The sequence below is a fragment of the Solanum stenotomum genome, chromosome 3, assembly GCF_019186545.1.
Source record: "Solanum stenotomum isolate F172 chromosome 3, ASM1918654v1, whole genome shotgun sequence".
In the NCBI taxonomy this organism is placed as follows: Eukaryota; Viridiplantae; Streptophyta; class Magnoliopsida; order Solanales; family Solanaceae; genus Solanum; species Solanum stenotomum.
Window position 1 is genome coordinate 10,783,476 of NC_064284.1, and position 13,904 is coordinate 10,797,379.

The following is a 13,904-nucleotide window of genomic DNA, read 5'->3' on the forward strand; positions in this document are numbered from 1 at the left end:
GGGGGGGGGGGTGTGAGGGGAGAGTCGAGGGTAGGGGTGAAAAAAATAAAAATTTGAAGTAGAAAATATTTTATAAAAACAAACTTAAATTTTTTTTTGAGGGTGGGGGGTAAAAAATTTGAAATTAGAAATATCTTTTAAAAACAATTTTTAATAATTTTTTTTGGGGGCTGGTAGGGGGCTGGGTGGGTAGGGGTGAGGGTGGGGTAAAAAAAAATTGAAGTTAAAAATATTTTAAAAAATTATAATTTGAAGTTGGAAGAAAGTTTTGGAAAATGTTTTCCTCAATTTTTGAAGGAAAGTCATTTTCCTTAAAATTGATATGAGTTAATTTGGAAAACATTTTCAAAACATTTAACCCAACCAAACACGAGAAAATTGGAAAACATTTTTCGGAAAATGTTTTCCTTCGTACCAAACACACCCTAAGTGTCTATTTATATATATCTAAAATTGGATGACATAAATACCAGTTGAGATTAAATTAAAATACTAGTGTATATTTATGCCTTTCCAAATATAATTATAGTTCCGTTTTGGGTGTTTTTAAACAGCTCTTTTATGCTTTTGTATGCAAGGTTTCTTATTTTAACATGTTCTGCATATAACAAAGTTAATAGAAATTGCTGAATGAAACTTTTCTTTAGTTTGTAATAGAATATTCACTCTTTTTTTCTTTTTTCATTTCACGCACAAAATTTAGATGATATTCCGTCCAGTTAGCAAACGTTTCAATATAATTTGAAGCCAAACTCACCCATCACATTTCAATACATTAAACAAAACAACTCAGCTGCCTCACTAGTCAGTAGTTACAATGTACATGCATTTGCTACAGCCATACATCACCAGTTCACCACGCTCCAAAGTATTTATCCGCGGACTCACCTATTTAAATGAGAAACAATTAAAAAAATATAACATCATATTAAAAATATATATAAAAATAAAACACAATTCACATACGTTGACATCCTTTGAGAGGGCGCAACGTCGTAGTGACTCACCAAAAAATAGTTAACAATTTTAAAAAGAGTTAAAAGAATATTTTTTTTAGGAAAAACTAGGAAACCAATTAACAAATTATCTTAAAAGAAAGTTTACGAAATCAATAGATTCTAGGTAAGGGGTTCAAGCTATTTCAAAGGAAAGGTGTTAGGCATTCTTCGAAATCCACAATTGTGAGTTTCGACTGAATTCATTTTTTCAAATTGAAGAGGAGATCAGAATAATATACAAGTATAATAAACATGTAATATACACAAATAATAAAATAAAACAATAATATAAGAAATGACCTAAGGTTTGCCTAACATCGATATATACAAAATAATGAATAAAGAGTATAATTCGAACTTCATTCGAATAACTTCAATGGGAAGCAACTCTGTGTACCTGTAAAGCCACTTAGTAAAAGTGTTAGTAATAAATAAACATGAATAAAAATAAATGAATCAAAGAATAACTTAAAAGTAAAAACCCGTCTTATTAACATGGGAGACCTTGGAAATCGACGATAATTTTTTCATCGGCCAATTTTAACATACAAAAATATGAACTTAAATTAAAGGGAAAAGGTCCTGATTTACCCCTAAACTTTATGATTTGGAGCTGATATACCCTCCGTTTAAAAAATGGCTCATATATGCCCCTGCCGTTATAGAAATGGCTCATATATTCCCTTTTACTTAACAGAAATTTTTTTAATAAATTAAAAATTCATTTTTTTTACTTTAATTTAAGAAAATGTCATGTGGCTTTTAAAATACCCACCTTCCACTCCACCATACCACCCGATCCAATTGGAAACAAAAAATCTCACCCACCCAAATTAACCTAACTCATTTCATTTCGTTATTTCCACACTCAAATGAAACCAAAAAAAATTGTGAGGGTTCCAGTGAGCTCTACAATCTTGAGTTTGGGTGATATTTGAGAAACGAATATTCAAAACTTCGATTTATTGGTGAAATGGAAGGCAAAATAAAAATAAAACGTGAAACTGCCTCTTTAGAAACTTAAGCGGCCGCAGTAGTGCCCTTCTTCCTTGGATCTGCCTCAGTTCCTAAAGTGCCCACAAAATAATAAACCCAGTTATTTATCAAGCATTTAACATACCAAAGTTTGCAAGCATCAAATATTATTACAAGAGATGCGTTATGCATCCTATATATTGCACATTTAACCTTTACTTTGTTAGGGTCTATAAATTGATCCATCTTAAATAGAAACTAGGTAAGCTTATATACCGTAAATCCACAACTTAAGCATAAAGTGAGTGATAATCTATCTCTAAACAAACATGTTCATTTAGTGTGAAAAAGATCAATGGATAAGAAAGAACAAATTGCTTAAGAAATGTACCAAGCAGAGGGCACCCCCGGATAAAGAGAGGAAACACAATCTGGTAAAAAAGAAACCCTCGAATTGGAAAAGGAGATAAATGTATGCCCAGAACAAAGCCATCAAGAAATCATTCTCGTCCTTGTATAGCCGAAAGAAGAGGCAATTAAGGGAAATATTTATTTAACTGTATTCATGTCCTAAAATTAGCAATCTTCACTCAAAATGAGACCGGATACTAACAAAAAAATTGTTTTTGTTTCTGTTGAGGTGGAAACCATGAAATGAAATGGGTGAAGTTAATTTGAGCGGGTGGGTTTCTATTGTTTCCAATTGGGTCGGGTGGGTATGGTGGAAAGTGGGGTATTTTAAAAGCCACATGACATTTTCTTAAATTAAAGTAAAAAAATAAATTTTTAATTTATTAAAAAAATTTCTGTTAAGTAAAAGGGCATATATGAGCCATTTTTTAAACGGAGGGTATATCAGCTCCAAATCATAAAGTTTAGGGGTAAATCAGGACCTTTTCCCTAAATTAAATTCTGTTTTTTAACATTGGGGAGACCTCTAAAACCGACAGATTTTTTTTTATTGGCCATTTTTAACAAACAAAATATATGAATAAAGCAAAAATGTCTAAAATTAACTTTAAACAAAAGGATAAACATATTAATAATAATATCAACCATAACAACACCAACAGTAACAATATAGTAACAAGACTACTACTGCTACTAATAATAATAATTAATAATAATAAAAACCAACAGTAATGTACTACCAAAATAACAACAAACAATATTTCAATATAGCTCTTAGAACAAATGAAAACAATAAATAATGGAGCAAGTGTTGGGTTTAAGATCTTTTTTCCCTTCCTATGTGGATAAATAAAAGTCTTATTAGGACCAGTCCACTTTAGCCCATAACCCAAATATTATGTGGCATATATAAAGCTTATTTGGTCTTATTTTCAGAAACACAAGAGAGAAAAATCCTATTTTTGCTTCTGGAAATTTTCTGCTCAGGCACTCCGCTTCAGACAGAGTTTTCCGCTTCATTAACCGTTGGATCGTGATCAAATTTGAAGTGGGAGTTCTCAACATCTGGTTCTTGCAATTCAACAATGGAGATCGGATTTGTAGGTCTGTAGCTTCTGCTTTTGGGGAGTGAACAGCAGCGCGTTTTTGGGTGAAATCTCTTCTTTAATTCTCTAGTTTTGGTGCAATCTTGATTCGTTGTTGCTCGTTGTTTGGCGCTTGTTTTGTTGCCAATTTTGGAGAACAATTTTGTAACTCTTTGTGTTTATAGTGGAGCTTTTGGTCCTGTGATTTTTTACTCTTCACATCGAAGGGTTTTTCACGTAAATCGTTGTGTCTTGTGTGATTGGCTTATTCTTATCTTGTTGTTTTAGTTTGGTTGATATACTTGCTGTCCATTCTTCATATTGATTGATTTGGTTTGTCTTCTCTTGGTTCAAATTAAAAGGGAAAGTTTAGATTTGGGTATTATTCCGCTGCTATCCTGTGTGACATTCTTGTTTGTGCCTTGCCTTTCCCAACAAAGTGGTATCAGAGCATTGGTTATTGATTTATTGTTGATAGTTTATTTGAATGATGGAGGCAAATATGAGCAAGATGGTTTGTTTGAATGGTAGTAACTATCATATTTAGAGAGGCAAGATGAAAGATATTCTATTTGTCAATAAAATGCATTTACCTGTGTTTACCTCTAATAAATCCCAGTCCATGACGGATGAGGAATGAGAATTTGAGCACTTGCAGGTTTGTGGCTATATTAGACAATGGGTTGAAGATAATGTTCGAAATCACATTGTGAATGAGACACATGCCAGAAGTTTGTGGGATAAGCTCGAGACGCTATATGCTTCGAAGACTGGCAACAATAAGTTGTTTCTATTGAAACAATTGATGAATATCAGGTATAAATAGGGCACTTCTATTTCTGATCATATTAATGATTTTCAGGGTGTTCTTGACCAGCTATCTGGAATGAATATAAAATTCGATGAAGAAATACAGGGACTATGGCTTTTTAATACTCTGCCAGACTCTTTTGAAATTCTTCGAGTTTCTTTGACTAATTCTGCTCCCAGTAGTGTTGTGACCATGGAATATGCTAAGAGTGGTGTCTTGAATGAAGAGATGAGAAGAAGATCTCAAGGCTCAACTTCTTCTACTTCACACTCTGATGTTTTGGTTACTGAAGATAGGGGGAGAAACAAGTTCAGAGGTCAGAATGACAGAGATAAAAGTAGAGGTAAGTCAAAGTCTAAATACAAGAATGTTACATATGACTATTGCCACAAGAATGGGCATATCAAGAAATTTTGTTTTAAGTACAAAAGAGATATGAGACAACAAAAGAAAGAAGGTGACAATGAAAATCGTGTTGTTGTTGTTGCTAATGATGATCTTCTTGTTTCTTGTGATGAAAATGCCGTCAATCTTGTTCGTGATGAGTCTAGCTGGTTTGTGGATTCTGGTGCTACTTCTCATGTCACACCCAAGAAGGAATTATTTTCTTCTTATACTCCAGGTAATTTTGGGTTGTTAAAAATTGGTAATAATCATGAGGTTGCAGTTCTTGGTATTGGGACAGTTTGTTTGGAAAGTAACAATGGTTCCAAACTAGTTCTCAATAATGTCAAACATGCTCCAGATGTTTGCTTGAATTTGATTTCTGTGGGATACCTTGATGATGAGGGTTATGTTAATACCCTTGGTGCTGGCTAGTGGAAGCTTACTAGAGGTTCGATGGTTGTAGCCCGTGGTGATAAGTTGTCTAACTTATATCTTTTTCAGGGCTCCATTTTTAGAGGCTTAGTGAATTTGGTGGAGAATGATACTTCATCATTGTTATGGCATAGAAGACTGAGTCATATGAGCGAAAAGGGGATGAACGATTTAGCTAAGAAGAATTTGCTTTCTGGAGTGAAATAAACAAAGTTGAACAAGTGCGTTCATTGCTTAGCAGGTAAACAGAAGAGAGTTTCTTTTCAGAGTCATCTGCCTTCAAGAAAGCTTGATTTGCTGGAGTTGGTACATTCTGATTTGTGTGGTCCTTTTAAGGTAAGGTCTCATGGTGGTGCACTTTATTTTGTGACTTTTATTGATGATTATTCACGCAAACTCTGGGTATTCTCTTTGAAGTCCAAGGATCAGGTACTTGATGTGTTCAAGAGTTTCAGGCCTTGGTTGAGAGACAGACATGGAAGAAAGTGAAATGCATTCGTTTTGATAATGGTGGTGAGTACATTGGCCCCTTTGATAGATATTGCAGAGAGCAGGGTATTCGGCATCAGAAAACTCCTCCAAAGACTCCTCAGCTAAATGGTTTGGCGGAAAGAATAAACAGAACTCTTGTTGAGAGAGTTAGATGTATGCTTTCAGATGCTAAACTGCCAGATTCTTTTTAGGCAAAAGCACTTAATACTGCTGCATATGTTATCAATTTATCTCCTACTGTTGCTTTGAATGGTAATGTTCCTGACAGAGTTTGGTCTGGTAAGAATGTTTCTTATGATCGTCTTAAAGTTTTTGGGTGTAAAGCCTTTGTGCATGTTCCTAAGGATGAAAGATCAAAGTTAGATGTTAAAACTAGGCAATGTATCTTTGTTGGTTATGTTCAAGATGAATTTGGCTATCGTTTCTTTGATCCAGTTGAGAAGAAACTTGTTAGAAGCCGTGATGTTGTGTTCTTTGAAGACCAAACAATTAAAGATCTTGACAAAGTTGATTGTAAGAGTAGTGACTGCCTAGTTGATGTTGATCCAATGCCTTTGACTATTCCACCAGGTGAAAATCTTTAAAATAATGAAAATCAAGTTGATATTGAAGATGGTGATCATATTCAGAATGACCAGTATGCCGCTGATGCACCAGTGCAAGACGATGTGGTTGATCAACAACCAACTATTATTGATGCTCCAGAGAGTTCTCTCAGAAGATCTACTAGAGAGAAAATACCTACATCTCATTATTCTTCTAATGAGTATGTACTCTTGACTGATGGGGGAGAACCAAAGAGTCTTGATGAGGCCATGAAAAGTGAAAAAAAAGAAAAATGGTTTGATGCTATGGAGGATAAAATGAAGTCTTTACATGATAATCATACCTTCGATTTGGTTATGTTACCTAAAGATCGAAAAGCTTTGAAAAACAGGTGGGTTTTTCGAGTGAAACATAAAGATGATAATCTAGTTCCACGGTACAAGGCTAGATTAGTTGTGCAGGGTTTTAGCCAAAAAAAAGGATTGATTTTGATGAGATATTCTCTCCAGTTGTGAAAATGTCATCCATTTGTGTGGTTCTAGGCTTGGTTGCAAGTCTGAATTTAGAGGTTGAACAGATGGATGTTAAAACTGCTTTTCTCCATGGTGACTTGGATGAAGAAATTTATATGGAGCAGCCGGAAGGTTTTGAAGTCAAGGGAAAAGAGAATTATGTTTGCAAATTGAAGAAGAGCTTGTATGACTTAAAGCAAGCTCTCAGGCAATGGTACAGGAAGTTTGATTCTTTTATGAGTCAGCAGGGCTTCAAGAAGACTTCTTCAGACCATTGTGTTTTTGTGCAAAAATTTTCTGATGGTGACTTTATTATCGTTTTGCTTTTTGTTGATGACATGCTTATTGTTGGTCATAATGCTTGCAGGATTAAAGAGTTGAAGCAAGAGTTGAATAAGTCTTTTGCTATGAAAGACTTAGGACCAGCAAGGCAGATTCTTGGCATGCAAATTGTCCGTGATAAAGATGCCAAGAAGTTGTGGTTGTCACAAGAGAAATATATTCAGAAAGTACTTCGTAGATTCAACATGGACAATGCTAAGGTTGTCAATACACCTTTAGCTATGCACTTCATATTGAGTACTAGACATTATCCTTCCAATGATGGTGAAAAGGAAGTTATGAAGAAAGTTCCTTATGCTTCAGTTGTTAGTAGTTTGATGTATGTAATAGTGTGTACAAGACCAGATATTGCTCATGTTATTAGTATTGTTAGCCGTTTTCTTTCTAATCCGGGAAGAGAGCATTGGAATGCTGTTAAGTGGATTATGAGATATCTTTGTGGCACTTCTAGTTTGAGTTTTTGTTTTGGTACAAGGAAGCCTATTCTTTGTGGTTACACTGATTCAGATATGGTTGGTGATGTTGATATTCGTTTACTTCAGGCTACTTGATTACTTTTGCAGGGGGAGTTGTGTCTTGGCAATCTAGGTTGCAAAAATATGTTGCTTTATCTACTACAGAGACTGAGCTTATTGTTGCTATTGAAGCTTGCAAATAGTTGATCTGGATGAAGAGATTTTTGAGGAACTTGGTTGTGCTAAAGAGAGGTATGTGCTTTATTGCGACAGTCAAAGTGCTATTCATCTTGGCAAGAATTCTACATTTCATGGTCAGTCTAAACACATTGATGTGAGGTATCATTGGTTTCGAGATGTGTTGGATTCTAAGTTGCTTGAACTAGAAAAGATCCATACCAATGATAATGGTTACGACATGATGACTAAAGCTTTGCTAAGAGGGAAGTTTGAGGATTGTTGCATGATCGCTGGGATAGTGTTTATAGTGGAGCTTTTGGTCCTGTGGTTTTTTACTCTTCACATCGAATGATTTTCCACGTAAATTGTTGTGTCTTGTGTGATTGGCTTATTCCTATCTTGTTGTTTTAGTTTGATTGATATACTTGTTGTCCATTCTTCATATTGCTTGATTTGGTTTGTCTTCTCTTGGTTCAAATTGAAAGGGAAAGTTTAGATTTGGGTATTATTCCGCTGCTATCATGTCTGACATTCTTGTTTGTGCCTTGCCTTTCCCAACAACAAGATCTATAAAAATGAAGTATTAACAACACAAATATAACTTGCAAAACAGATAAAAAAATGTGAGGAGGAATAAAGGAAAGACAGAGTACCGTGATGATGATAAGAGTCCGGGACTGATGGTGCTCATCGGAGCTTTATGGTTGAGCTCACTGTTGGAGCTAATAGGGTTTGGTTTTCTTTTTTTTAAGCTTAAAGCTCGTTTGTTTGTGACTATCACCAGAGTCATGGCTGAAGTTTGAGCTTGCCGGAAACCTGCAAAACAAACAAAAAATGAAAAAGGGAAAGGGTAAGGGGGCTGGCTGCGTGGTTCGATTCGACGGAGCTTAGAGCTCCTCACCAGAGTTCGTGAACGGAGCTTGAAGCTCGCTAGAGAGTCGCAAGTTTTGTTTCGCCGGAGAAGCTCGTGGGTGGAGCTGTTGTGTTTTCAGATGATTCCGGCGGTGATGGTGATAGAGAGGGTGTCGTTTCTGGTGGATCTGGGGTTGTTGATTCTGGTCGGGGTTTGGTTGGTCTGGAGGTTATTTTGCTGGAAGAAGGAGAAAACAAATGGGGGTTTTGGTCTGGTAGATTTGTGGTGGCCGTTTGGTTACTGGAAGAACGGAAAAAAAGGAAGGGGTTCTGGTTGTTTGTTGTTGTCGAGGTGGAGTTGGAAGCTGGGTTTCGCCGAAAAAAAACAAAAAGGAAAAGGGGTTATGGGTGGTGGACTTGCCGGATTCCGGTGGAGCTCCGGTGTGCTTGTCACCGAAAAATTATGAACACTAAAAGAAATTTCTAAAGACTGAAAAAATCTGAAAATTACCCCTAAAATTTATCCACCATCCCTTAACTTAATGAGCAAGTTATTCTTTAAATAGGGAATTGAAAATCACAAATAGTACAATATCATTATCTTAGAACCGTGGGTCAAGATCAGCGGTTAATAAAATATATGTGTTTGCAATATTATCCATATCAGAATGATTTTCGGGATTGTGCAAAATATCAAAATGAATATTAAAAAATGTAACAGATAAAATGAATATGAAAATATGTGACGAACGTAATCAATGACATGTAAAAAATGCAATTTAACAGAAATAATGATTTTATAAAAAATGAACAAATATTTGAACGTATTCAACCGGCTGTGATAAAATAATATAAACAGAATTAACCGATAAAAATCCTACTACTTTGAGAGTAAGGATAATTATCAATAAATTGCATTAAAATGGCAAAACATGTATTTTGAACTATTTAAAAAATAAAATATTTAAAAAGTTTTAACTTTTGAAATATCAGACCAAAATTTGGTGTCAACAATGACAGTGTGGAAAGATTGAAGGCACGATTGGTGATTCTAGGGGATATTCAACGAGAAGGGATCGAATTTACTGAAACATTCTCACCGGTCGTCAAGATGACCACAGTGAGGTGTATTTTGTCCATCGCAATTAATAAAGGATGGGGTCTATTTCAATTGGACGTGGACAATGCCTTTTTACATGGTGATTTAGAGGAGGAAATTTACATGAAGTTTCCAGCATGTGTCACTCCTCCCTCCTCAAATCATGTTTGTCTCTTAAAGAAATCTCTTTATGGTCTTCGGCAAGCATCTCGACAATGGTATGCTAAACTGACAACTGCTCTCACTTTCAAAGGCTATACACTCTCTCTCAATGACTACTCTTTATTTTACAAAAAGACAGACTCCTCTGTTTCTATTGTCACAGTCTATGTCGATGACATTTTGATGACGGGCAATAATATGAATGAACTCAACAATCTCAAGGTTTTTTAGCACAATGAATTCAGGATTAAGGATCTGGATAGCTTGCATTACTTCCTTGGTATGGAGGTCTTGCACGAATCTCATGGTCTCATTCCTGAAGGAGTTTCATTCCTCACATCTTACCCCTGTGTCATCCCCTTTTGATCCCTCCACCGAACTTCTTGCCAAAACATGGGATCCTATTCCTGATCCTATGTTTTATCGACATTTATTGGGTAAGCTAAATTATCTCACCTATACCAGACCAGACTTGGCTTTCACCGTCCAACATTTAAGCCAATTTATGCAAGATCCTCGTCTTCCTCATATGCAAGCTATTCTTCGAGTTCTTCGATATCTCCTTCGCGACCATGGTTTAGGTTTATTCATGTCTTCTACTCTTGATTTCAAATTATTGGCCTTTTGCGACTTCGATTGGGCATCTTGTCCCAATTCACGCAAATCAGTGAGTGGTTTTTACATTTCCCTGGGCTCTTCTCCAATTTCTTGGAAATCCAAGAAACAAACCTCCATTTTCCTCAGTTCTGTTGAGGCTGAATATCGCTCCATGAGATGAGTTGTGGGTGAATTGACTTGGTTGGTTTGTTTGTTCTCTAGTCTAACCATTCCTATCGAGCTTCATGTTCCTCTTCTTTCAGATAGCCAAGCTGCTATTCATATAGCCAAAAATCCCGTTTTTCACAAACGCACCAAACACGTTGAACTCGACTGTCACTTTGTGCGTCAACAATTTAAAGCTGGTCTGATTTCTCTCTCCTTTGTTCGTTCCTCTTCTCAATTAGCTGACATTTTCACCAAACCTTTGACTGGCCCTCTTCATCACACTCTACTGGGCAAGTTGGGTGTTCTTTCATCCCCCTCTAACTTGAGGAGGGGTATTGGAACCAACATTGACAATGGTGAATATTATGAAAATCATCCGGGCCCAACAGTGAAGACAATACAAGGCGGCTAAATAATTTTGAACTTCGGGCTTCACAAACTTGGGCCTCCTTTAGATAATTGGTCTAGTTATATTTCAGCCCATCTCTCTTTTTTTATTGGGCAAATCACATAAATATGATATATTAAGAAAATATTTACCATCTATGGCAATATAATTTTTCTAACTTAATATAACAATTTTTTGGATTAAAAAATTGTACCGCTTCGCCTCTTTCTCTGTCCTTTTTCTCTTCCTCATCTTCTTCTTTTTATTTTTCTTCTTTTTGTCTCTTTCTGTGTTATTCTCTCTCTTCCTCCTCTTCTTTTTTTATTCTTCTTCTTCTTCTTTTAAAATTTTTATTTAAATAATTATTCTCAAATCAATTTTTATCCATATTTCACTATTTTTATCCAAAAATACGACGAGAAGAGAAATAAAAAAATAATTTTTTTTTTACAATAACATATTCTCAAACAAAAATTTCAAATCTCTAAAATTACAGCAACAAGAATTCACCATTGATGGTCACTATAAAGCTTCAAATTTTGAATTCATTTTATGAATCTTACGAACTCGTGATTAGTTTGGATAGGTTGATCCTACAAATAATTGAAAATACAGTTTATAGTTTATATCTCAATTTTAAGAGGGTTCAGTTAAGTTTATAATTGATTTTAGGAGAAATATAAGATTGAAACTCAAAAAAGGTAAAGTTTATGGAACTGTATCACAATTGTATTAAAGTTGACTTAGATATGTTTTATAATTGTATTAAAATCATGAACAATATATTTATAATACATATTGCAAACTTTACTCTCTTCTTAGTGATACCAACCAAATGATTTATGTAACACACTTAATAATACATTTATAATACATGCACACTACATTTTTAATATATATTGCAAACATCACTCATGTTCTTAGTGATACAAACCAAAATAATTTATAACACATATAATACATGTTTTATTCATGAATAATACAAGTTTAATTCAATCTATAGATTATTGTCTTGTCTTTCGTTAGTTACGTTTTTCATTTATTCTTAATTTTCTCTTCTAATTCAACTTTAATATTGTGTGTACACTTTTAATGCAAATTTAATTCATTTTGTAGTTTATTATTTGTTACTATTAGATTACTTGTTTAATTCATTTTTTATATAAGTTTAATTCACTTTATAGATCATTGACTGCTCTTTCATTAGTTAAATTTTTTATTCGTGCTTAATTCTCTCTTCTAATTCAATTTTAATATTTGTGTAATACAAGTTAATTCATTTTGCAGTTTATTGGTTGATTTGTTACGATTGAATTACTTGATTATTTCATTATTGATACAAGTTTTATTTAGTTTACAAATCACATAATGCTCTTTAGTTTGCTACATTTTGCATTCATGTTTAATTCGCTTCTAATTCAACTTTAATATGTGTGTAATACATTTTTAATTCAACTTTAATTCATTCGGCAGTTTATTATGTTTCTTCATTTGTTATGATTAGATTACTTGTCTGCTCTTTCGTTTGCAATTAGTTTGGATAGGTTGTTCCTACAAATAATTGAAAATCTCTTTTGGAGTTTATATCTCAATTTTAAGAGGGTTTGATTAAGTTTAGAATTGATTTTAGGAGAAATACTAGATTGAAGCACGAAAAGGATGAAGTTTATGGAACTATATCGGGTTTGTATTAAAGTTGTATTAGATATGTTTCATAATTGTATTAAAATTGTATAAAAATCATGAACAATACATCCTACATTTATAATACATATTGCAAATTTCACTCCCTTTTTAATGATATCAACTAAAACAATTTAGGTAACACACTTATAATATATGCACAATACATCTTTAATACATATTGCAAACATCAATTACGTTCTTAGTGATACAAATCCAAAATAATTTATAAGATACATATAATACATGTTTTATTCATGAATACTACAAATTTAATTAAGTTTATAGATCGGTGTCTTGTCTTTCAATTCGTTAGTTATGTTTTTCATTCATTCTTAATTTTCTCTTCTAATTCAACTTTAATATCGTGTAATACAATTTTAAAGCAACTTTAATTTATTTACTTGTTTAATAATTGTGTAATACACTTTTAAATACAATTTTAATTCATTTTGTAAATTATTGATTTGTTACGATTGAATTACTTGTGAAATTCATTGTTGATACAAATTCATTCAGTTTACATAGAATGCTATTTGGTTTGCTACATTTTGCATTCATATTTAATTCTCTACTAATTCAACTTTAATATTTGTGGAACACATTTTTAATGTAAATTTAATTCATTTTGCAATTTATTATGTCTCTTCATTTGTTACGATTAGATTACTTGCCTAATTAATTAATTATTGATACAAATTTTATTTAGTCTACAAATCATTAACTACTCTACAAAAGAAAATAGAGAGAGAGAAAGGGAAAAAAAGTAAGAGAAAGAGCAACAAAAAAAAAAGCAGCAAAAAGAAAAACAAAAGAGAAAGAGCAACATAAAGGAAAAAAAAGGAGAAAGAGCGAGAGAGAAAAGGGAGAAAGAGGCAAGAGAGAGACACAAATCTAATAAAATATATAGTATTGTTATATATTGCTATAAATGGTAATAATTAAAGAGGATATTTAAAATAAGGAATTATTTTTTAAAAGGGATCCACTCAAGTAATTATCCCATTTTTATTTTGTACAAATTTTCATTCCTTTTATTTTTGTAATTATCCTTTAGTTTGTTAGTCATAAACAAATAGAAAGAGGACAGCTGTAGGAGTCAGTTATAGCTAGATTCTTTTTTGCTTATATAAATATGTATACTGTACAGATGGTTCTCATTCAAGTTTTATACAGAGAAAAGGAAAATTCCAAAAGTTGTTCTCTTATTTTGTCAGAAAAAAGAACAAAAAAGTTGTTATGTCGTGATCGTCTCTTTTAGTTTCTGTGGTGAAGCATTTCTAAATATATATATCAATTGCCATTTTCTCCTAATTACTAAATAAAAAA